The 25,439-nt window shown below is 38.8% G+C and overlaps 1 protein-coding gene, 1 long non-coding RNA gene and 1 pseudogene across 2 annotated transcripts in view; 2 read left to right on the top strand and 1 right to left on the bottom strand.

Moving 5' to 3' along the window:
- Window positions 1-11,601, bottom strand: part of BTBD9 (BTB domain containing 9) — a 390,983-nt gene extending 379,382 nt beyond the window's left edge. The window contains exon 1 of the mRNA XM_012746790.3: window positions 11,254-11,601. The gene's annotated coding sequence lies outside the window, so the exon portion shown is untranslated. The remainder of the gene's footprint in view (window positions 1-11,253) is intronic.
- Window positions 11,602-11,608: 7 nt separating this feature from the next.
- Window positions 11,609-17,842, top strand: LOC105861375 (uncharacterized). The gene is made up of 3 exons (XR_012919332.1): window positions 11,609-11,953; window positions 14,543-14,628; window positions 15,084-17,842. It is a non-coding gene; the product is annotated as an uncharacterized LOC105861375 (long non-coding RNA).
- Window positions 17,843-17,954: 112 nt separating this feature from the next.
- LOC142861029 (ferritin heavy chain-like) lies at window positions 17,955-20,520 on the top strand (annotated as a pseudogene).
- Window positions 20,521-25,439: the final 4,919 nt, after the last annotated feature.

Below are 25,439 nucleotides of genomic sequence, written 5' to 3'. Positions count from 1 at the left end.
GAAAAAGCAAGTTATGGTACAGTAAGTGTTTAAGAATAAACATTAAAACATGCCTTATATTCACAGAATATTTTTGAACAGATATACAAGAAACTTTATTAATTTTAATCTCCCCCAATATAATGGAAGCTCCATTAAGGCAGATCTTGGCCTATACTGTTCACCCCTGCATCCCCAAAACACCAGAACAGTGCTTGGCATTTAAGAGGCACTCAATCAATATCTGGTGAACAAATTAATGAATCAACAGGCTGTTTCCAGGAGGTGGAACTGGATGTCTGTGAAGTAAGGATGGGAAAGAGAAAATTTCCACTGTGTAATCTTTTGTATTTTTAAATTTTGTACCATGTTCATATATTATTTCCTTCGAAAATAATTTTAAAAAAAGGCAATGAGTTGATGTTAGATGAGATGTTACAAAAAAGTATTTCTTCATTAGGCTGCCTTTCATCTCCAGAACTTTAGTTTTACTGAAAACTGCAGCATGAGCATTAGCAGGCACGACAGAAGTGATGCTCATGTTATTAATATAAAGGCTTAAAAATAAATAAAAATATTTAATTGGTTTAAGCACTTTAGAAGACAATTTGCTATTCTCTACTAAAGCTGCATGTACAAGGTCATAGCTTCTTGACTGATAAATAAATTTTCAACAGGGGAGTAGGAACAGGCTAGAAAGGACAGAAAAAATGGGAATGAAACTTCTCTGAGAATACCTTTTTGACTTCTGAAAACATGTCAATGTTTCACATACTCAAAAAAGGACAATAAATAAAATCAACAATAAGGGAGGGAGGGGAGCCTAATATGAAGCACAAACAGAATCAAATGAACCAAACTGCATTTCAAATAACCGCACTGAAGAAAGCCTGGGAGGGGGTGGGGGTTGATAATGAACTGTAATTTTGAACACAGATTTGGATTATATGCCCTTAAGCTAACATTTTTTTAAAGTGGTAAATTCTAGTTAGTGGATTTCTTTTCTTTTTCACAGAGGTATGGGTTAGCAATTTTTTTTTCTTTTTGAGACAGAGTCTTGCTTTGTCACCCTGGCTAGAGTGCAGTGGCATCATCATAAGTTCACTGCAACCTCAAACTCCTGGATTCCAGCGATCCTCTTGCCTCAGCCTCCTTAGTAGCTGGAACTACAGGCACATGCCACCACACCCAGATAATCTTTTTTTTTTTTTGTAGAGACAGGGTCTCACTCTTGCTCAGGCTGGTCTTGAACTCCTAGTCTCAAGCGATTCTCTCACCTCAGCCTCCCAGGAGTGCTAGGATTACAAGCCTGAGCCACCACACCTGGCCAGGTTAGCAATTTTGAACCTGCTTTCTCAGAACATTAGAAGTATGCAAATAAGTAAATAAGTTGTCAATAAAATGAGCCGGTTCTCACTGTTGGAGAAAGGAGTTACAGACATGAAAGGGGAAATGGACAGAATAAACCCTGTAGTGTAAGGTTGGAACTAAAGTAGATATACATACGCACACATCGCGTGTACACACACACACATGCCCCTTGCTATCTATTTGCTAAAAGAGCCCAGAAGCAATGATACCCCAGTAGCTGTTAGCACATCTAGCACTGAGAATTTGTTTCTAAATATAATTTTCTATCAATCATTCCTTGGAAAAAGTTGCTTCCAGGGAAGGGGCAGGGAAAGGGCAGGGAAAATATGAGATGAACCTGGACTGTCTTGTTATACCAGAAAATAAGGAGGTATCAAAGAATGATGGGGACATATCAGAATGACACACAGCCAGCTTTAAAGGGTTCCCATTGGACAAATCTGGGACAATTTGAATTTTTTAAAAAATGATAGTAAAGAATTATAAGGCATTGAATAACACAGAATTCATGAGATCATAGAGATATGAATTAACAAGTTAATTAATGAGGGGAAAGCCAACTAATAACTGTAAAGGAATGAGGGAAATAGACGATCTTCATTTTGCAACAATCATGACAATAATTTATTCAAGAAAGAATCATCAATGGATCCTACAATAAAACTAGTGGATAAAAGTTTAAGGAGTAACGACCTATTTACATGGCCTTAAAGTATCTCCCCAGAAGATACTACTTACAAAGGAAATATAGTAACTTTACAGTGGAGAAACCAGGAAGAACCCATTTTAACTAAATGGTCAAAAGTTAACATCAGTTAACATCACCAATAATGAGACAAATCAACAACATTAGCCTCTTTACATGAAGCACTGAGAAAAACACATCACATCTACAGTATTCCTGCCAAAAATGCATTATGTGGATCTAATCATAACCAGATAAAACTCAAATGAGAGACATTCTATTAAAAAATAAATAAGAACAGGCCGGGCGCGGTGGCTCACGCCTGTAATCCTAGCTCTCTGGGAGGCCGAGGCGGGCGGATTGCTCGAGATCAGGAGTTCGAAACCAGCCTGAGCAAGAGCGAGACCCCGTCTCTACTATAAATAGAAAGAAACTAATTGGCCAACTGATATATATATATATATAAAAAAAATTAGCCGGGCATGGTGGCACATGCCTGTAGTCCCAGCTACTCGGGAGGCTGAGACAGAAGGATCGCTCGAGCCCAGGAGTTTGAGGTTGCTGTGAGTTAGGCTGACGCCACAGCACTCACACTAGCCTGGGCAACAAAGTGAGACTCTGTCTCAAAAAAAAAAAATAAATAAATAAATAAATAAATAAATAAATAAGAACAAAACTGGTCTATATTTTTCAAAAGTAACTTTACCTCATGGCTGTTTTTTTATTTTATTTTGTTTTTGTGTATTGAATTTTTATTCTTTTGTTGCTATAAAGGGTATTCATAAGCCAATTGGGACAACTGATTAAATATGAATAAGGCTTGTAGATCAGACATAGTAATAGTATTTGAGGATGATAAAATATCTTCCTTTTTAGGAAAGGCATACTGAAGGATTGGGGTTTATATCTGCAATTTACTCTTGAACAGTTCAGGAGTTTAAAAAGAGTGAAAAAAGAATAAAACAAATGTGGTAAATGTTAAATGTTAACATCTGAGGAATGTGGTGAAGGTTACATGCGAATTCTTTGTACTATCCTTGCAAATTTTCTGTTTATCTGAAATTAAGTTAAAATAAACAGCTAGAAGAAAAGAGTGAGCAGGTAATTGATACTTGTTAGGGATAGAGGTAATGAAGTTAAGATCTGGTTAACATCTAAAGATATAAAATGCCAAAATATAAACCTAACTGTGATACATTCTGAAAAAGTTTCATGACTAAACCAATTATAAGACTCATATATACGTTCTAAAGAATGAGATTTGAAATAAAATGTATCCACTTAGAACCTTACTCAAGTATAAAAGTTTGTAAAGCACCCAAAGGACTTTTATATAACTTAACAGATTCATCTAAGCCATGTAACCCAAAGTCACTGTAGTATATAGAAATTGAAACATGAAACCCTCACACAGTGGTTGAACAAGCATTTTTCTTCTAAAAGTTTGGAAGGTAAATTACCTTAACTAGAAATGTTTGGTTCTATTTTGGATTAACTATTAAAACTCTTAAGTATTAACAAGATTATATAAGAAGAAATTATAAAATAGAATAAAAATGAAAGCATTCCAACTGCATTAGTATTAAAGCTAATGTGAAAATAGATGCAAAACTTCAAGGAATGTACAATAAATCTGTAATTTATGAAAACTTATTTTAAATTTTAAAAACCACTACCTTTTTTTCAGAGCATTTCCAGAAAATACTGTGAATATACGAGTCAGAAAATTTACAGCATGTGCTGGAACAGAGACAATTTCAGCTGAGAAAATGGCTTAATATAAAAAATGATTTATGGTTTTTTACAATATGTTCACAAATTATTTGAACCGCCCCAAAAGGTCAAGTCTAACTGCCTTCCCTTGAGTGTGGGCCAAACATACTGACTTGCTTATAACAAATGAAATATAGCAGAAGTGACAGTATATATATTCAAAATAGGATATAAAAGGCATATGGTTTCCTCCTTGCTCTCTCTTGCATCACCTGCTTTGGATTAATCCAGCTGACATGCTGTGAGGGTACTCAAGCAGCCCCAACAAAGATCTGAGGCCTCCTGCCAACAGCAAGGAACTGAGCCTCCTGCCAACAGCAATGTGAGAACACCATCCTGAAAGCAGATCCTCCTGGCCCAAACAAGCCTTCAGATGACTGAGTCAGGGGTCAAAAGCTTGACTACAACTCCTCAGTGACTCTGAGCCAGAATTAACCAGCTAAACTAAGCTGGTCCTAAATTCCTGACCCACAGAAATCATGAGATTAAAAAATATTTGTTGTTTTAAGCAGCTAAGCTTGGGGTAATTTTTTACATAGTAATAGATAACTAATATAGGGTTTAACAGTTTCCTCATTTGTAACATTATAAATTTATTGAAATATTTATTATAATTTTAGCTGAAATTGACTATCATTTACAAAGATAATTACAGTCTATATTTCCAGAAACTTATTATAAAATAGTACCAAAAAGTGTGACTCAGTCAAATGCAAGAAATGAATCAAGTCAGAATAACTACATTGAACCATACATAGAATATATTTATTTTGCAAACAGATTTAAAAATAAACACTTGTGGAAATTAGTAGTGTGGAGAAAAAGGAGATTACCTGGGAAATCTCAAGTATACATTATTTGGGGTGAGATTTGAAAGGATTAAAAAAAAGAGTTCTGAATTTACTATAAATGTCATTAGCTTGAAAATGTACAGTTCCTCCTCTAGAGAATTTTGCACCTATACATAAAGAAATAGGGAATAGGAATGATTATGTAAGATCTCCTGTCAGCCATCTAAAAAATTTAGGGTCAAATATAGTATGTCATTACAGAAGAATCAGCTTTGGGGTCTTTAATTGCCCAGCCCCCTTTCCCCTTCATCCCTAACTATATTATCAAATTGTCTTCAAATATTTAGGCAGTTATTACAATCCTAACTTCCTCCATCAACTCTTCCTAAATCAGCAGAAATGAGATTGTATTTCTTCATCAGGACGTTCACATTCTAGGGCCCCATGTTGACACAGAGTTGACATGAAGTAGAAAGAGCCTGAGCCCAGTCTCACCTCTCACTGGCCACAAACTATACAGACAAACTCTTCTCGGGAACTCAGTTGCCTTATTAGTAAAATTGGGATGACGTCCAATGAATTCACAAGGTTGTTATCATAAGGATTAAACAATATATAGAAACGGCCTTGCATAATGCAGCCACTAGATAAATGGCAGCTAGCTACTAATGACCCTTTTGCTTATATGAATTATGAGCAGGAAGCACATTGAGTAGTTAACCTGTCAGTCATGAAGCTCCAATTTAATTCCTGAAATCCCTTTACGAATGTATTTATAACTTTGCACAGCTATTGTTTGATTTCCTTACACAGTGGAACTTCTTTATAACTTCCTCTCAGAGAACAAGACTAACATCTGTACTATACGCCATAAGTCCTCAGTATATATGACAGGTAAGACCCAATGAATGTTGGCAAACAAGAAATATGTCCTTAGATTCAGATTCCTCTACACCCATGTTTCTGTGATTATACCCCTTCCTGTTGTTTTCCTTTGGGGTTTTGTCCATTTCATCCACTTTATTGTAAATGTCCCAGAAACTAGGAGTATATCATTTGCTTCCCTTCTAAAACTCCAAGATGCCTAATACAGGACATAGATTGGACTCTTGGTATATATCATTGACAATTACTTTGGACATTGGATTGTCATTTTTCAAAAAGGGAAAGGGGAGAGCATCTAACACAAAGTCAAATGCACATAGCTACATGTCACCTATTTGAAAGAAATTTTCTGCAGTTATTCTGAGTGTGTATAAAATTAGAAACAGCATCCTCCCTGTGACCCAGCAGAGATATAAGAGGATGAATGAAATCTGTGTGTGAAGTACATGCAATCAGGTACAAGGACAGTATTAAGCAGCTTCACAGGTTATTGCTACATACTAGGCATTATACTAGATTCTGGAGAAGACAAAAATGAGATGAGATCTATGGAATTAGAAATCAGACTAGTGGACCTAGAGAGTCTGAGGCTGTTAAATTCCTATTCTTTTCTAAACTCTCTCCTGGTTCTCAATAAACCTCAACATCTTTATTAGTGTCTATGCTGGTTCCTCTTCTTTCATCTGACCTGTATGTCAGTGGTTCTCAAAGTGTAGTCCCGGGAACAGCAACATCAGCATTACCTGGGAACTTGTTAAAACGCAACTTCTCAAGCTCAGACTTATTGAATCAGAAACAATGGGAGAGGGACCCAGTAATCAGTGTTTTACCAAGGCCTCCAAGTATTTCTGATATACATTCAAGTTTAAGAATTTCTGTGGTTTGAATGTGTCCCTCAAAGTTCACATGTCAAAAACATAATCCCCAATGCAACAGTGTTGAGAGGGGGGACCTTTAAGATTAGGCCATGAAGGCTCGTAATGCCATTATAGTGGGAATGGGTTTGTTATCTCAGGAATGGTTTCCCAAGATGAGTTCAGCCCCCTTCCCTGTCTCTCTTGCCCACACAATTCCTTCTGCCATGTTACGACACAGCAAGAAGGCCCTAACCAGGTGCCGGCACCTTGATCTTGGACTTTCCAGCCTCGAGAACTGTGAGGAAATAAATTTCTGTTCTTTATAAATTACCCAGTCTCTGGTATTCTGCTATACCAGCACAAACGGGACTCAGACAAGAACTAATCTAAGTTTAAACACTAATTTAAGTGTTTATTTCCAAAAGTTCCATTCACTGTCTAATCCTGTTCTCACTCTCCATTTTCTGGGTAGTTAGATCTTCTACTACCTCTACATCTATTAATACTACTACTAATAATACCAACAGCTGCCACTTGCAAAGTATTTATAAACTAGACATTGTGCTAATCACTATGCACATACTACCTTTCTTAACCTCCACAACAATATTTAGATAAGAAGCCTAGGGTTAAAGATGTTAAATAACTTGCCCAAGGTCACTCAACCAATAAATGGCACAAAAGAGATTTGACCTGGGGTATTCCTAACACCAAAGTCCCTGAAGTTAGCCACTATACTAACAGACCTCCCAGAAGGTTGCTATCCCCATAGTCTCAGCTGTCATCTACATTACAATTGTTCCTAATCATCTCATAAACTCTGAAGTAGAATTTTCAATGACCTAGTGGATCTATTTAAACACCCACAGGGGCCTTAGAATTAACATGCCATTATTTTTTCTCTCCACTGAAAGCCTGTTTCTAATTTAATGTCCCTATAATCATCCAGTTGCTCAAACTAGACATGTCCCCTTTGACTTCTCACTCTCCCTCACCTTTAACTGGTCATAAAATTTAGAGATTTTAATATCTAAAAATGCCTCTACAACCTTTCCATTCCCACTGTCCTCCTTCAGGCTACCAACATTGCTCATCTACATTCTAAGTGGTCTTCCTGCCTCTTCATTCTAATGCAATCTGCACATGAACTGTCAATTAATTTTCTGATCTGATTATTCAACCTTCTGTGGCTCTCCATTGCTAATTCAAAGGGGAAGGGAAGAGTCTAGACTTTTTAAAATGGAGTAGAAGACCCTCTCATAATTTGGCTCCAAAAATACCTTTCTCCTGTTTCATCACTTCTGCCATGCAACAGGCCTACAAGAAACAATTCAAGATATTTCCAAAAACATCATTCAATTTTAATCTTCAGCAATTTTGCTTATGCTGGCCCACTCTTGCCCCTTTACATGTAGCAAAATTCTACTTAACCTTCAGGGATAACTTAAAGTTCCATTTCTTCTCTTCAAAGCTTTCCTTATCAATTTTTTCCCTAGCCAACACAATCTATTACCCACCACTTTATTCATTCCAAAAGTGATTAATTTATGACAACATTCAATGGTTAGTGGTTAGCTCCTCTAATGAGTACTTAGTATGTCAGGGAGTATACTGTGTCTTATTCATCTTTGTCTTCCTAGCACCCAATAGAGTAGGTTATAGCCAGCACCCAATAAATATTTGCTGAGTTGTTAAATAATGGAACATTTGCTGTTGTAACTTTACATGTCTTGGTTGGCAATTCCACTTCAGGTTTACATGCCACTCAAAAGAATTTTCACATAACAAACGATGTTATAAATAAAGACCAAAAGCTCAATATTCAGCAGCAGTGTCTTTAATTATTCTCAAATCTTTTTGTCAATATTTGTGAGTATTTTTCATCAGAAAGGCTCCTTTCCCAACTAACATTATTTATATTATTTACAGAATCAGCAGTAACAATAAACCCACAGAGATAATCAAAAGCAAAACTGTGTCACCGAGTGTGGCTGGATGACTACTCTTGGTACGTCATTCAGTACCAACAGAATGGCCCAAGTACATCAGGTAGATTTTAGAAATTGAGACATGGCTATTGACTACCTAAAATGCATGCACATTAGTGAGGCATTTATTCCAATTAGCAATTGAAATAAAAAATATATAACAACCTCATCCTGGTTCAGCCATAAGATCCTAATTTCAAGTAAGGATAACACTTACTCTTGCCTAAGACTCTAACACAAGCCCCATTCTATCTTACCAGCAGGCTCTATCTTGTTATCAGTGGGATGCTGATAAGCCTGTCTTAGTCTTTAACACATTGCCTTCCCAACCTGCTAAACCTTATCTCTCCAATATTCCGCTATCAGAGATCTTCCCTTCCAGTCACCAGACATGCAAGTCTGCTCAATATATTTTCCAACATCCAAATTAACATTATTTTCTCAGCAAATGATTTCTTATCTCTTCTCTAATTCAAATTTTACACTTATTTCAAAGACCAGCTCAGATCTTACCTGAGCTTTCAATTGATAAGGAAATCTTCCAATGAGTTCCCTAACTCAGCCCACATGTCCTATCTTTTCTAAATTTCTACCTCACTTTCAGTCCTCACATAGCACTTGTTTACATACTAATTTGGTTTTAGAATTATTTTACATACATATGTTTTCTTTTCCTATCTAGACTGTTGCTGTTAAAGGAAAAAAGCCAGGGTTTCTATGTCACATGTAACCCCACAATCCTTCCCCCAAATATAATACTGGGCAGAGGGGGGCACATGTATTAAGTACTTGAAGGACTGAATTAAATGCTTTCTATATAGATATGTATCTATATAGAAGGATGTATCTATATACACCACTGATAAAGGTGTATCTATATACACCACTGATGCACAGCATGATATATAATAAATATCTATTGCATGCCTACTCTGTGGCAAACACTGTAAGAGTACTCTAAGAGCTGAGGATATGGCAAGGAGAAATCAAAGGTGATTCCTGTCCTAAAAGCTGGGTTGTTGTTTTTTTTTTCTCATTTTATTGTCTTTTATTTCATCATATTATGGGGGTACAAATGTTGTTAAGGTTACATATATTGCCCTTGCCTCCCCTCCCCACCTTGAGTCAGAGCTTCGAGTTCATACCCCAGGTGGTGCCCATCATACTCATTATGTAAGTATATACCCATCCCCTCCTCCCCCCTCCCACCTGCTCGACACGTGATAAATGTTTTTTGGTTTTGGTTTTGGGTTGGGTTTTTTTTTACATTTTGGTTACATTTATATCTTTGCCTCTCCCTAGCAAGGGTTAGAGGTATGCCCTTCCCCTCCATAATGCTCACCACATCCCTAAGATGTGGGTCTACCCCCCTACCCCCGAATCCCTGGTGAACACTACCATCATTTGAGCACCATAATTTTAATCAGTCAGTACCAATTTGATGGCGAGTATATGTGGGGCCCATTTTCCTGATCTTGTGTTGCCTCAAATCCAGGATAGTTAAGCTTTTATAGTCCAAAGAGGAAGAGATCTTGAATTCCAAGTATTCTAAGTGTTACAGAGCAAAATTATTACTGGTTCCAAGATATTAGAACTTCAGGGAACATACTTTACAGATCCTTAGTTATGAAACTAAATCACAGAATTTTAGAGCTGCATGAAAATTCTAAAGTTATTTTTTTCTCAACTTTCTTACACAAATCATTATTAAATTTTAGTACAGTCTATCTTTTTATTAGAACTTCAGGGAACATACTTTACAGATCCTTAGTTATGAAACTAAATCACAGAATTTTAGAGCTGCATGAAAATTCTAAAGTTATTTTTTTCTCAACTTTCTTACACAAATCATTATTAAATTTTAGTACAGTCTGTCTTTTCCTGGTTCTATGTATTGCCTCAAACAACAGAAAGTCAGAAAAGACTAACTTCTTCCCTATTTCCAATACTCCTCCCTCCCAAGGATGGAAACTACAACCACTACACATCTACCCATGAGGAAGCCTGGCGCACTAAAAGAACATTGGGCTGATGATCTGCTGCACCTTTACACTCTGGCTACTCCGATCATCAACATTTTCCAGCCCACGCATCGAACAGAATCCGTATTTTCTACCCAGAAAACAGCAAGGCTACACTGTTTTTTAAGAAAAACAAAACACAGTGCTTCCTTATTTCCTTGCCCCTAGTAAAGCACAACACAGTTCTGGGAAACATTAACAGCCTATTGAGACTATGAGGAGGTAATAACTGAGGATAGATATCAACCCCTTGGTCTCAAAATCTGCAGCAACAATGTGATAAAATGAGAAAGAAGCACATGCACCTACATGTGAAGTTGGAAACTCTAGGCAACAGGTTGGCTGCCCCGTTTCTATACTGACAGGTCGCCTTCCCTAGATCGTGGGTGTGTCTGACACCGCACACAGGCACTGACTCACAACTCTCTCCATAACAACCAGCTCCCACTCAGAGCCTGGCCAGGGCAGGGAAGATGAGGGCCCCAGCAGCCCCAAACTTCCCGAACCCAAGCCCGGGGTCCTCGGTTCCACCGCCTCTCGGTCTGGGGCAACGTCGTCTCAGACAGGATGCGAGGCTGCTCGGAGAACCGAAGCTGCCCCTGGTTCGAACTCCTCTGTTTGGGAGGCTGGCAGAGCACCCCGAATCCCCCAGGCACCTACTTCCTACACCTTCCAGGCTTATCAGTTTTCCCAGGCCCGTAGCTACGGCTTCCCCGAGCGCCCGGGCCCAGAAACTGACCCTGCTCAGCCCCCGTCCCCGCGCCTTCCCCGCCCCCGGAAAAAGCGGCAGAGGGGCGTGGAGCGGCGCGCGCGGGTGCGGTGGGGGCGCGCGTCTCCGCGCCCCGGGCCCGCGCAGCAGGTGCGGCCAGGCCCCACCTCCCCCGCGAGGCCCGGGCCACTCACCCCAACGATGTTCCTCTGCGACCTGGCCGGCGGCACAGACGCCTCTTCCGCCTGCTCCGCACCCGGCTCGAAGCCACCGCCCCCTCGGCCGCTGCCGTCGCCGCCGTCCTCGCCGCCGCCACCGCGGCGCGCGTCCGCTTTCACGCACACCGCCGTGGCCGCGCACGCGCGTTTGCGCGCTGGCGTCACTTAGCAACCGGCCGATAGCTGACCGGTGGGGTCTTGGGGTTTGGGGCTTCGAGGTTGCCTCAGGCGGGTTCTTTGGCTTTTCCCCACCCGCCCGACCCGCTGCCCCTCCAGAGCAGGGGGCCCCAGGGTGTGACTGCCCTGCGGCACCTGGCTCAGGGTAAGTTACGTCACCATAACGTCACTGTATGGCGTCACCGGCGCGCGTCACTTCGGCTAGGGACGGTCCTGGGCGCCTGTAGTGGAGGGAGCGGTGGCCTAGTCCAGACTGGCGCAGACCTGGTCGGCAAGTTGTGCGAGGTGCAGGAAGGTTCTCCGAGGAGCGGGGACTAGAAGGCACTAGGTGCGCGGTTAATGTGGAGGCTGCTGAGTGACTCTCAGCTGTAGCAGTAGGATGTGGTGAACCGAGCCTTGAATTCCCTTCTCAGTTTCCTCACTGTATAAAGCGGCGGGTAATACCCATGCTGGCTTCGTTGGAGAGCTGCGAGGCTAAAATGAAATCATGTGTGCAAAGGTACTTTGTAAAGTATAAAGCCCATTCCAAAGGTACTTTGTAAAGTATAAAGCCACTTTAAATAGCTTTCTCATAAGACAAGGCAGTTGAGCAAGAGCAGTTAAGAGCGTGGACTTTGAAGTCCTAGAAATCTGGGCGCAGGTCTGACCCTGGCTGATGTTGGAGAGTCAGGGACCCTTGGCAGTGGGGCAGGCTGGAGGGTCTGGATGCCGGGATTGGGGGAGACTAGTTGAGAAGGACTTAATTCCAGGCAAAGGATGCTTCGTTAGTAAAAGTAGAAAGTGAAAATGGACAGGAAGAGCAAATCTTTGGGCAGAGAGACCCAGTTTGAGGCCATATTTGAACTCATCATCAGACCCCACAATCTGGTCACCCTCCTAAGGAATGTCACCAGCACTATTCAGTAACTTAAGACACTTGTGGATACGCCAGACTCTCTTTTCCCACAAAAGGGAACTGTTATAGTGTTCTCCTCTGCTTTTCCCAGAGCAAAGTCTGTGGGTGGGGGTGAGGGTGCCTAGTCCAGGGCTACAAAGCAAGTAAACCTATTTAATTTCAGAGTTTGGCATTAGGAAGCTCTTTGTTCACAGGTAATATCCGGTATCAAGTTTGTCAGTTGTGTTATACAGAATAATGCCCCTTCCCCAAGATGTCCACATCCTAATCTCTAGAACCTATGAATATGTTATATTACATGACAAAAGGTATTTGTAGATTGTATGATTAAGTTATGGGTCTGGAGAGATTATACTGGATTGTTTGGCTGGGCTGGAGGCAGGAGGGTCAAAGTCAGAGGAGATGTGATGATGGAAGCAGAGGTCAAAGGGAGAGATGTGAAGATGCTATACTGTTGGCCTTGAAGATGGACCCAAGGAATGCAGGCAGCCTGCAGAAGCTGGAAAAAGCAAGGAAATGGATTCTTGCCTAATGCCCTTAGAAGAAACACAGCCCTGACAACACCTTAATTTTAGGACTCTTGGCCTCTAGAACTATAAGATAATAAATTTGTATGGTTTTAAGCCATTAAGTTTGTGGTAATTTGTTACACCAGCTATAGGGAACTAATACTGTCAGTAATGAAGATAATAGTTGGTTTCCTGCTGTTCCCTCCTTTACCTGGAAAAGAAAGGTCCAGCTTTTTGGGTCCCCTGAGAGACTATAGCAATGTGACTGTGAGCTGATGAAGGGAACCTCCACATCCAGAGGGAAATGTCCAATAAACTGTATACAGGTTTATGAATGAGGAAAGAAGTTGAGCTAAAATAGATTTGGAGGACATTAACCTATAATTGGTAATGTAAGCCCTAGGCATGGATGGAATCAATCAGGGAGAAAATATAGAAGAAATAAGAGGGGACTAAGGATAGGACTCCCAAGGAGCACTAACTTTAAAAGGAGGTGGCAGATGGTCAAAAGCCCACAAAGAAGTCTGAGAAGAATGGCCAGAGAGAGAAAAGGAGAATCAGGTAAGTATAGTTGGCAAGCTCTGAAGCCAAGGTAGGAAAGAAAGGCAAGATAGAGGGGTCAGCAGAGTCAGAGACCACAAAAAGGAGAATTGTGCTAAGCCAGCGATGTCACTTAACATTCCTTCCAGGTAGTTTTCTTGTGATCTGAATGGATATTTATGTACAACTGTTTCTAAATTAAAATTGTTTAATTGGAAAAACGGACACAAGTAAAAGTTGAATGCAAGAGTAATTCATTTATTTTTCTACCAGATCCAAGAGGAAATATTTATTGTCATTAAAGTCATGCTCTGGTATATTTGTTCATCTAATCCTCATATATTAGTGCATTTAATTTTGCAAATATTAGCTTATTGACCACTGATGACTATCTCAGTTTTAGCAAATGGGGTGCAAAGTTTAAATAATTTGGCCAAGGTCAAAGAGCAATTAAGTAGTAAACCAAGATTTAGACCAGCACAGGCATCCTCTTTCCAGGAAACCTTCCCTCAGGCCTTAGTTGGTCAAGTGCCCTTCTTCTGTATTATTAGCATAATGTGTAAGCATTTATTTTAGCATTTACTTTAATAATAATGATGCTTACTGTGTGTCAGGTACATAGTACCTGTACCCATGTTTAAGTGTGTTATAAGTGGCACCTTATTTAAGCTTCATGAGAGCCCTTTGAAGTAGGTGGTATTATTAATCACAATATTTTATAAATTAGGAAACTAAGGCACAGAAAGGTTAAGTAATTATCAAAGTAAATTAATAAATGATAGAGAAGCTTGTAGCTTTGAATCAGGCAGTGCAAAGGCAATTTATGTGACTAAAGCATTTGTACTCCCATAATATTCTGATATAATAAAATAGAATAAAATAAAATAATAAAATAAACGATACAGCCAGGATTCAAATCCAGGTAGCTGGGTGGTGAAATTCTTGCTCTTAAACCCCATTACTACCTCATACCCTGTACCCTCTGCTTACACTGAGGAATTCTAGAAGACATAGCTTACAGGTTGTTTTGTGTGATATCACTCTGTGTTCCTTATATGAACACAAGAGAATTTTCTCTCTGAGCCAAAAGTCATAAAACATTTGGCTACCCTTGAGTAACTGATGTGTTGTTTTCTCTTTATAGACAATGTGAATTACATAACTGGCCTGTTTTTCCCTTTTCACTTTGACTGCCAAGAAGCTCTGAGGAAATTTGTTGACTCATCATTTGTAAGTGGGTGAATTGGCCTGCTTATCTGTATTCTGTTGGTTTGAAATTTTCCAAAATAAATAGTTGGGGGTAGGGTAATAATGTAATTGTAAAATATTTTCTAAATTGTTGACAATGTACATTTTGTAATTAGGAAAATAAACTTTGTTTTTAAAAGAATGTAGCTTCAAATGATTTCTCATGTTCTGATTCTATGAATAAGAACTACTTTCAGATTAAGTTGCATGAGTTAAATATAGAATCTCAGTTCTTATAAAACCAGGATTTCTGTATGACCTCGAAAGTCCAGATCAATAGAATTGTTCAGATAGATCAGAAAGTATTTCAAGTGGCATAAAATAGCCAAGTTGTGGCCCTTTTGGATTATTGTCTTGCTTTGGAGATAAGAAAGTCCATTTTCTTATATGCTGATGATATTTTATTATGATGACTTTTTTTTTTTTTCTATTTTTAGTAGAGATGGGATCTTGCTCTTGCTCAGGCTGGTTTGCCACTCCTTAGCAATTCTCCCACCTCGGCCTCCCAGGGTGCTAGGATTACAAGTGTGAGCCACCACACCTGGCTATAATGAACTTTAAGGTATAATTGATCTCGTTGGTGACCAATTGTCAGAAAGAATGGATCAGAATCACCTGTTCCAAAACTAAAGTAATTTTCAGTACATGTCCTCAAATTTAATTGGCTTAGATCCAGTGACTAAATGCTAGATTAATTACATTTCATAGGAGCATTATTCAGATTTTTCTACAGTGAGAGTGAGCAACTGATACTTTCTTCTTTGAAAATTGTCCAAATCTTTATCATTCTCCAACAGGGCATTGCAATGCCTAAAGAGCCCAGGCAGGTGGGTAAATGCTCTGTACTCAGCCCAGCAGATTGCTTCAGTATGGTATGAGCATCTTTGGTTGCCAGATTTGAAACCTTTTGATCTCTCAATATTGGTAACTCAAGTGAACTTTAAAAAAATAAAAAGAAAAGAAAAACATGTCAGTTTGCAGATCTTCTGCTCTATTGGATGGTCCTGAACACTTACTTTTTCATATATTTCAAGAGTTTTTTTTGTTGCTGTTCTGTTTTTGTTATTTCCTACTGCCTGTGTGATTGCAGAATGAACAGTTGTTGTTTTTTTGTTTGTTTGTTTGCTTTTTAAGGAAAATTCTGCATTGCCTGCAGAGGCTCCCTTTATCACACTGCCATATAGAGAGGAATGTTCCTATTTAGGAGGGAATTTTAATGATGTGACTCACTCTTCACAAAAGGCTGTCAACCCTCTACCATCTGCTGATCGGGTTACTGAATTCTAAATAATATGTATCTGCCTTAGTCAGTACACAGTACTAGCTGATCCATTAGAAAATTGCATACCAAACCGTATTGTCCTGAGCTTACATACACAGGAACCTCAGCCAGGTGTGTGTTATACTGACTTGTATTTTAAGTGTTGTGTCTTCTGTGTATGTTAAGCTGTTCTAGAAGAGAGCTCCACATAGCCTGCTAGTACATTTTAAAGGTGCTGAGGGAAAGCTTCTCCTCCACCCTCAGGTTTGCTGAAAATGAACTGACAATAGGCAAATTAATAGGAGAAAAATGTATACAAATGTATTAATGTGCATAAGCACAGGGAACTCACTGGAAGATGATTATCCAATAACCCAGTGAGGTCCAGATGCCTATATATCTTTCATAGAGGAAGAGGAGATGGGGAAAATGTGGTAATTTTGAGAGGTAGCAAATGATTTTTAGGGGGAATGAATGGGCCCAATATTCAGGCAATAGTTTGCAAATGATTCTCTTTGGGAATGTAATAGGATTAGGGAACAGACAATAGTTTAGGACAAAGTTGGGGATCTAAGCATGGTGTTTAATTTTCAGTCTCTGTGATAATGAAGTTTAATCTTCTCTAATTGATTAAATTTCAGGGAGGGGATCAAAAGCAATTATGTTCCTCTTTGGTGGGTCCGGTTTCTAGGTGGATAAGGGAACTTCAGAGAACAGCCTCATCCTGTGCTTTGGGAGAAACAAGATTGAGATATTGGGGGAAGGGTCAGAGAGACCTTGAAGTTGCTGCTTCAGCATGTCAAAGCGTAATGTTTTGGGGTATCATTTTCTGAACCCCAACAGCATTTACTATAAGGTTGTTTTTTGGACTTTATCATACAAGAGAATTTTCTTTCAGAGCCAGAATATCATGAAATACTTGGCTACCCTTGAGTAACTGATGTGTCTTCCTCATGGACAAGTGGATTCTGTAACTGGATATGTTTCCCTTTTCACGTTGGCTGCCATGAGGCTTTGAGTCAAATTTGTGGTTCAACTTTAATGCCTGTGTTGGAAACTGTGACCTGCATGTCTGCATTCTGATTTATTTGCTGGTCTGAACCATTTATTTACATTTGAGTTTTCTCTTTCTCTGACTTAAGTATGATTTGCTACATTCTGTGTATAATTAATTGCACTAGCCACCTTGTTTGTGGAAAAAGCTGGGAAAACTAGTGGTAAATTTCCTTGTGATAACTATCTTATTCTAGTCCCTTGCCTTCACTTCAGACAAGAGTTAAAACTTATACACACTTCCATGCTGATAAAAATATGTCTTGTTTATGAGTTCTCCAGGGTTTTATTATTACATGAGACAAATGGAGCTAAAACAATGAATTATCTGCAAGGAAATTTTAATGTTATTGTAATGCTGCAGAATGTCAATCTTTTAACTTTGCTTTTTTTTTTCTGCTGAGGGAGATAGATGGGAGAAGTAATGGTTGCCAAGCATAAGTGAGAAACATCAAGTCCCAAATTCTCCAGTCAAATCATTTTCTCACAATTTCTCTTTGTATTCTCTTCTAGAAGGCCAGAATGTGTAGGATTCTTTGTTTTAAATTCCTTTTTACTTTGCATATTACTGATCTGATTATATTCACTAGTGTATATCTTTCCCTGTAAACACTTTAAAGATACGTGGAGGATTCTACAGCAGGATTCATTATCATCTTAATACATCTTTTATATTTGCTAAGCTGAAGGCAGAAAGCTAATTGAGTACCATAACTATTCTTAGGCATTGTCATCAACACCAATGTGTCTATGATTTAATATTTAAATACTGTAATTATCTTGAGAACAAGACAGTAAAGCTGCTTTGTAAATATAAGGTCGACACTTAAAATATACCACAGTTTTTGTAAACTTATTTTTTCATTTCTCCATGTCTTAATATACCAGGAACCTAAAAAACTATGTGCCAGGCACAGAGGGGATAGAGAGATTCTTCAATCAGTTATGTCAAGAAACTAACCAGTCTAGAACTTCACTGTCCAATATGGTAGCCTCCAGTTATATGCGGCTATTTTAATTTAAATTCAATCTAAAATCCAGCTTCTCAGTCATACTGGTCACAGTTTAAGAACTCAGTAGCCACAACAGGTGTCCAACAGTGCTCCAGTGGAACCCAGCGCTCTTCCCCAACACAGTGGACCACTGGGAGCCAGCCCTCTGCCACTTACTCACATGCCCTTGGCGCCCCAAGGCACCACTGCAGCCTCAACTTGGCCACCATCATGACCACTGCATCTCCCTCGCAGGTGTGCTGAGAACACCACCAGGACTCCGAGGCATCCATGAACTGCCAGGTCAACCTGAAGCTCTGCACCTCCTATGTCTACCTGTTTAACCATGATGATGTGGCTTTGAAGAACTTTGCTAAATACTTCACCAATCTCAAAAGGAGAGGGAACATGCTGAGATATGGATAAGGCTACAGAACCAACAAGGTGGCCAAATCTTTCTTCAGGATATCGAGAAACCAGACAGTGATGACTGTGTGAGAGGCTGAATGCAACAGCGTGAATGTTACACTTGGAAAAAAGCATGTATCAGTCACTGCTGACTCTGTACAAATTGACCACTGATGAAAATGACCCTCACTTGTATGACTTCATTGAGCTCCATTACCAGAATGAGCAGGTGAAATCCATCAAAGAATTGGGTGACCAACAAACTCTGGCAAATGGGAGCCCCCAAATCTGGCATGGCAGACTGTCTCTTTGACAAGCACACTTTGGGAGATAGTGATAGAGCTAAGCATTAGGCTAACTTCCCCAGTGCTATGGGGTGACTTCCCTGGTCACCAAGGCAGTGCATGCTTGGGGTTTCCTTTACCTTTTCTATAAGTTGTACCAAAACATCCACTTGAGTTCTTTCATTTGTACCATTCTTTCAAAGAAATTTGGTACCCCCCCCCAAAAAAATAGCCACAGTAGTTACAGTTATTAGACAATGCATGTATAGAACATTTCTATACTGCAGAAAGTTCTATTGGATTGTGTTAGTATAGAAGTCACGTGAAAATCAGATGAAAAAGGTAGGGCAAGGTGATTTCAGACTGAGAAAGATCATGTGCACAAGAATGACTTCATGGAATGTGTTGATTCCTATTGCCAGAGACTCATTTGAGGGGTTCCCGGGGAGTCTGTGTTTTAAACTCAGGTGATTCTGACACAGAAGGTGTGTAGACTACACTGAAAAAAATCATGTAGGGTAAGTAGGAATAGGCTAATAGAGTGATTCTGAACTTCCTACCTGAATGGCACCTGGGTGCTTGAGCCAATTTAAATTTGATATGGCAAGATAAGAGTGCTTTGACTATACCTCAGATGTTGTGGAACGTTTTATACTCATTATATGTCTAAAGATATATCAAAGATTATAAGTGTCTTTAATTTGTTGTGTGCATCTTGAATCCCTGAAAACATATGTAATTGTTTCCATCAAGAGAGGCCATGTTACACAATAGTAAAAACCTCAAAATGTCAATATCTTTTTTCCAGAAGGGAAAGAGAGAACTTTAGAGAGTTTCCCACTAACAATTAAATTCTCTAGGCCAAAAAAACCAGACATCACTTCTACTCAAAATTCATGCCAGAACTAGTCTGAGAACCAACCTTAAGGAAGCCAGAAAGTGCAGTCCTACCGTGTGTCCAGAAGGGAAAGAGAGCCCGATAAGGGTGAGCAGCACCAGTGCTTTCCACAGTGATGGTAAAGGAATATGACCGTGCTGCAAGACAGCTGAGACCTCCAGACACAGTGGGGGTGATGAATGGCCAAGATGTATAGACCTAGGATGCGTTTTAGAAAAACCACTGGCTTAGAGAAGCCAAGTTGAAATGACCAAGAACAGAGTATCGATAAGAGTGTTTTGTGGACAAACATCCTTTACTACCTACCTCTTTCTTTTAGAGAGAGGGTTGGTCCTAAAAGCATCTTATGAGAGGCTTCTGGTGCTTGAAGGGATGATGTAGGGCATTATAATACAGGCACAGACAAATCTGTGCACTGACAGCACCGTGCCAGAAAAGGGTCAGCGGCGCAGTAGCCTCAGAGGAGTCCTGCCTCTGTCTGAACCTAGGGAGAGGGATGTTCAATCCAGTGCAGCCTGAAAGGCCCAGGCAGTGGTCCTTGCATACCTTGATAGAAGGAGAAAAGCAGTTCTGGGAGGAGCCATTTGATTACACTGATTGAAGTAGTCAGCTATTCTGGGTTTTTGGTCTTGGTTTACTTTCTGCAAGCCATTGAATGCCCCTGTATGACTGTGATTTTTCTACTGCCTGCACTTATCAGTGTGTGTATCATAGACTGTATAATCTTCATAAATATTTAGCAACTCACCTTGTAAAAGGATTTCACTCTCACTCTAGTGAACTCAAGCATGACCATGTGAACACTAATTTTGGCCAGCAAAATGTAAGCAAAACTAATGTGTATTCGTTATCGCTGAAGCCATTATGTTCTCTATTCCTCTGCCAAGATGACCAACAGTGTTACAGATAAGGATTAGTTGCAGCAGAGACCCTCGGTGTCTGGGTAGTGTGGGGAAAAATAAACCTTTGTTGTTGCAAGCCATTGAATTGGGGGATCATTGTTACTGTAGCGTAACCTAGCCCACACTAATTAATACTCTGTGGATTCTGTCAGCATCTGTGCAGATTAGACCATTGAGGTCCATTAGGCAATGGTGGATTAGGATGAAAGATAAGGGAGAAATGTCTGTTCCAAAATATGGTTTGGAAGAACTGATAGGTGGGGCTTGATTAAGGCATGCAGGGGAAGGTATTTTAGATTCTCAGGCTTGTTTAGAGGTGTGGGCAAGGAAATTCTGTCCCAGTTGATGGAAGGGGAGTAAAATCAAAGACTTGAGAAATATTTCTAAAATCTGTGACAGAAAAAGGGTTAAAGCAAATCCAAAAGAAAAAATGAGCAAAGGAACTAAACAAGCATTGCATAAAATGGAAAATGCAAATTTCCAAAAAATATACAAAGGTGTTCAACTTCACTTGTCCTGAGGGAAATTCAAATCAGATGGGAGTGTGAATTTTTACAGCTTTCTTGGAAAGTAATCTGATAGTATCTACTAAAATTTAAAATGTACTTACGTATAGATCCTCTTAAGAGTCTGTTCTCAGTGGGAGCTAAGCTACGTGTGTGCAGAGACATGCAGAGTGGTACAATGGACATTGAAGACTCAGAAGGGGGAGAGTAGTAGGAGCGTGAGGGAAGAAAAACTACCTATTGAGTGCAATGTTCCCTGTTCAGTTGACAGATACTAAAAGCCCAAACGTCACCACTATACAATTCATCCTTGCAACCAAAAACCACTTGTACCCCTAAATCTAACAAAATAAAAGTTTTATAATTAAACAAACAAAAGCCACCAAGTTTTTCTAATGAATAAAAAATCTATTCTCTCCTCTCCAGAAAAATAAATCCCAGTATATAAAATACATAACACACACAAGGATGTTTATTGCAGCACTATTTGTGATAATAAACTAGAAACAACCAGGATGTCCATCAATAGGGAAATGGATACATGAATTATGAAACATCCATACCATGGAATATTATTCAATTATTTAAAAGAATGACATCTATAGATATTGGCCTGAAAAGATATAATCTATACATTATTAAGAGAAAAAAAGTTAGTTGCAGAGCACTGTAGAGAATATAATGTCAAATTTACAAAAAATAAGAGGAAAAATTTGTCTTATGCATTTGTTTTCTATGGCTGCTGTAACAAATTGCCACAAACTTGGTGGTTTAAAACAATGCACATTTACTCTCTCACAGTTCTTGAGGCCAGAAATACAAAGTCTAAGTTTTACTGGACTGAAATCAAGGTGTCAGCCAGGCCACACTTTCTCCAGAGCTTATAGGGAAGAATTTGTTCCTTCCCTCTTCGAGCTTCTGGTGGCTGCCAGTATTCCTTGGCTTGGGGCCACATCACTCTAATCTTTGCTATTGATGACACATTGCCTTTTCCTCTTCAGTGTCAAATCTCCGTCTGCCTCTTTATTATAAGGATGCTTGTGGTTGCATTTAGGACCCACCAGGATAATCTCCCCATTTCAAGATCCCTGATCACATCTGCAACGACCCTTTTTCCACATAAGGTAATATTCACAGGTTCCAGGGATTAGGACCTGGTTGTCTTTAGGGACATTATTCAGCCTACCACAATATGTGTATACATGTTTATAAATTTAGGGAATGATGACAAAAGATGGATACCAAATCATTAATGTTAGTTTCTTCAAGATGGATGGGATTGGGGAAGGAGAGGGAAACTATTAACTTTTTTTCTATACACTTTGATTGACTTGTTAAAAAATAATAAGTTTGAAAATTTGAAAGCAGAAGAGCAAAAATGTCAGGTAAAATCAGGTAAATACAAACAAAAAGCAGGAGTGGCAACATTAATTTCAGATGTAGCAGAATGCAAAGGCAATAGCATTATACAGAAAAAGGATGTTTTGAAATGATATAAAGCCCAGTAAATGAATAAGATATAATTTTTATTAACATTTATATATCATGCAGTTTAGTAGCAAAATACATGAGGCAAAATTTTTTTAAAACAAGATTTTCATAAAACTAATTTTATTACAAGCCTTTAATATGCATTTCTTAAATTTTGATGTACCAAAAAGACTAATAATAATTAGGCTGTGGATGATTTTAATTAAGCCATCAATAAGCTTGATTTAATAGTTTAAATAGAACTTAGTATCCTATAACAGAAAATACACACTATTCTTGTCCAAGGAGCAGTCACAAAAATCAACCATATCATTCACAAAGAAATTTTAAAACAGTAAAGTTCAAAAAGAAGAAATGATCAGTGGCCATCTTGGAACTGTGGAAAAAACAAAAAAAAATAATAGAAAAGAAAAACGAAATGATACAGTTTACAATCTCTAGCCACAATGCAATACAACTAGAAATAATATCAAAAGATTGCAAAATAAAATTTATTTTCTTAAAATGGAAGAAATAGAAACTGAAATTATTAAAAAAAACTTTAAAAAATTATAAAAGAATGGCAATGGACACTTTACATATCAAAAATTGTCTTATGTGACCAAAACAGTTCTCAGAGGAAAAAAAAATATTTTAAATATACTTTTGAGATTAAAAAATATTGTAAATAATTGAATTAATCATTCCACTTAACAAGTTAGAAAAAAGAACAAGAAACTAAGAAACTGGAGATGTACCAGTCATTTATGGCCACAAAAATGGTGCATAGCAAACACACAAAACCTCAGTGGCATGCAACAATAAGCACTTAATTCTTGCTCATGCAGATCAGCTGAGGTCATTCTGCTTCAGCCTGTGGGACACTCAGGATGGTTCTGCTACCTGTGTCCCATTCTGGAGTCCAGGGCAGGGGCTCACTGAAGCATGTTTTTCTCATGGTGATGGCAGCAGCACAAGAGCACAAGTCCAAATATACTAGTACATATCGAGGTGTGCCCAGGTCACATCAGCTGACAGCCTCAGATCCTACTACTCTCCTTCTCATGCACTCCACTGTAATTACTTTGGCCTCTTTGCTATTCCCTCTGCCTAAAATGCTCTTCCCCACCCTATTCGTTCACCTGGCTTACTACCCGACTTTTTTCAGGTTTCTGCTTCACTGTCACTCATCGATGAGGTCTTCTCTGCCCAACCTATATAAAATAGCAACTTTACCTGCATTCCATCTTTCTCCACAGCAGCAGTTATTAGCATGTGACTTATATATGCACACACACATGTATACTTGTTTGTTTATTGTTTTCTCCACTGGAATGTAAGCTCTGTGAATTTAGGACTTTGATTTATTCACTGCTGTGTACCAGCACCTTCAGCAGAAACGGGCACATAGTAAAACCTAAATAAAAACTGATTAGAAGAATAAGCAAGAAATCATTGCATACTAATCAGATTGCAAAAAGGTAAAACTTGATCCTTCTTGTTGATAAGTTTGCGGAGCAACTTGAACTCTTACTAGACGTGTACACTACAATCGTATAACCACTGTTACAGAGGCTGCTCATTTACTTCCGATATCAGTTCTCCCTTTCTCCCTTGGTAAATGAATCCACTATTTTTAGTAGAGCACTTAGTCACCGCGAGTAAAGACTACATATCCCAGCATCTCTCTTGCAGTTAGGTGTGATCAGGTAACTAAGTTCTGGCCAATCAGACATACTTAGAAATCTCTTCCTCTTCTTCCTTCTTGCTAGCTGGAATGTGTATGTGATGATTAAAGTTTTAACATCTATATTGCACTATAAGATGAAGACCATTATGATGAAATGTTGCCATGTTAAAAAAAAAAAAAAAAAGATGAAGACCATATGCTAAGAATGGTGGAGCAGCAAGATAGAAGTCTGCTGGGTCACTGATGACCTTGTGAAGCCACCACTCCCCATGCCTATCTCTAGACTTACCTGATGTAAGAGAGAAATACATTGCTATTTTTTAAATCCACTGTTATTTTGGACTTCATATAACCTGCAACTAAACCTAATCCTCATAGGTAAATCGCCTTGGAGAATAATTTGGCATTATCCAGTGAAGTTGAAGACGGCATGTACCAAGACTTGGAAATATCACTCCTAGTTGTAACCCCTAGATGTAACCCTAAAAATAGTTCTCTCACATCTATTCCCTGTGCAAACATGTTCAAAGTAGTGTTTCTTCTAATAAGAAAAACATGTAAAGTCTTAAATAGTAACAGAAGAATGGATAAATAGTGGTATATTTATATAACAGTATACAACAAGGGATATGAATTAACTCTAGTATACATATCAACATGGATTAACCTCACAATATAACGTTAAGTAAAAAAAAAAAAGCAAACCATATATGATACTTCTTATAAAAGAGGAAAACATACTTCATTTTTATCCTCTTACTGGGTTTCTTTTTTCCCATTTGTGGTTGTTTCCTTTTTAAGAATCCTTTTGTATTTTACTGAAGTCTAACATACACAGTAAAGTGCACAAATAATCGCTGTTTGGCTTGTTGGATTTTCACAAAGCAAACCCAGGTCAAGAAATAGCACATAACCAGCATCCCAGATGCCTCCTATTATACTGAAGAGAAGGACTTTGTTCAGTGGTTGGGGGACAGTCACTCTGAGTGCCTCCTGCACTAGCAGCTGTCCCCAAACCAAGAGAGTCACCAGCTGTAGGATGAAACCAATACTGGAGTTCAGAGTAAACAGACAGAAAGAGCCTGTCTACAATGATGACAACTGCAGTTTGAATTGTATTAACCAAAACTGAAATGTACCCTCCCTTTCTGTCCCAGTTACACAGCATTTAATTTTCTCATTATTTAAATCTGATGGAATTGAATTTTCTGTTTCTTCCAGTCAGAAGCATTTTATCTTATACAAACTGGTTAAAATCTATCATTATTTTATTTCAGTGATTTAGATTAGAACATGAAATAGCTAACATGTCTTTCTTTTCAATTTTTT

Source organism: Microcebus murinus, chromosome 5 (genome assembly GCF_040939455.1).
Source record: "Microcebus murinus isolate Inina chromosome 5, M.murinus_Inina_mat1.0, whole genome shotgun sequence".
NCBI classification, from domain to species: domain Eukaryota; kingdom Metazoa; phylum Chordata; class Mammalia; order Primates; family Cheirogaleidae; genus Microcebus; species Microcebus murinus.
Note: the sequence above shows the minus strand (reverse complement) of the source record. Positions and strands in the feature narration are given on the sequence as shown.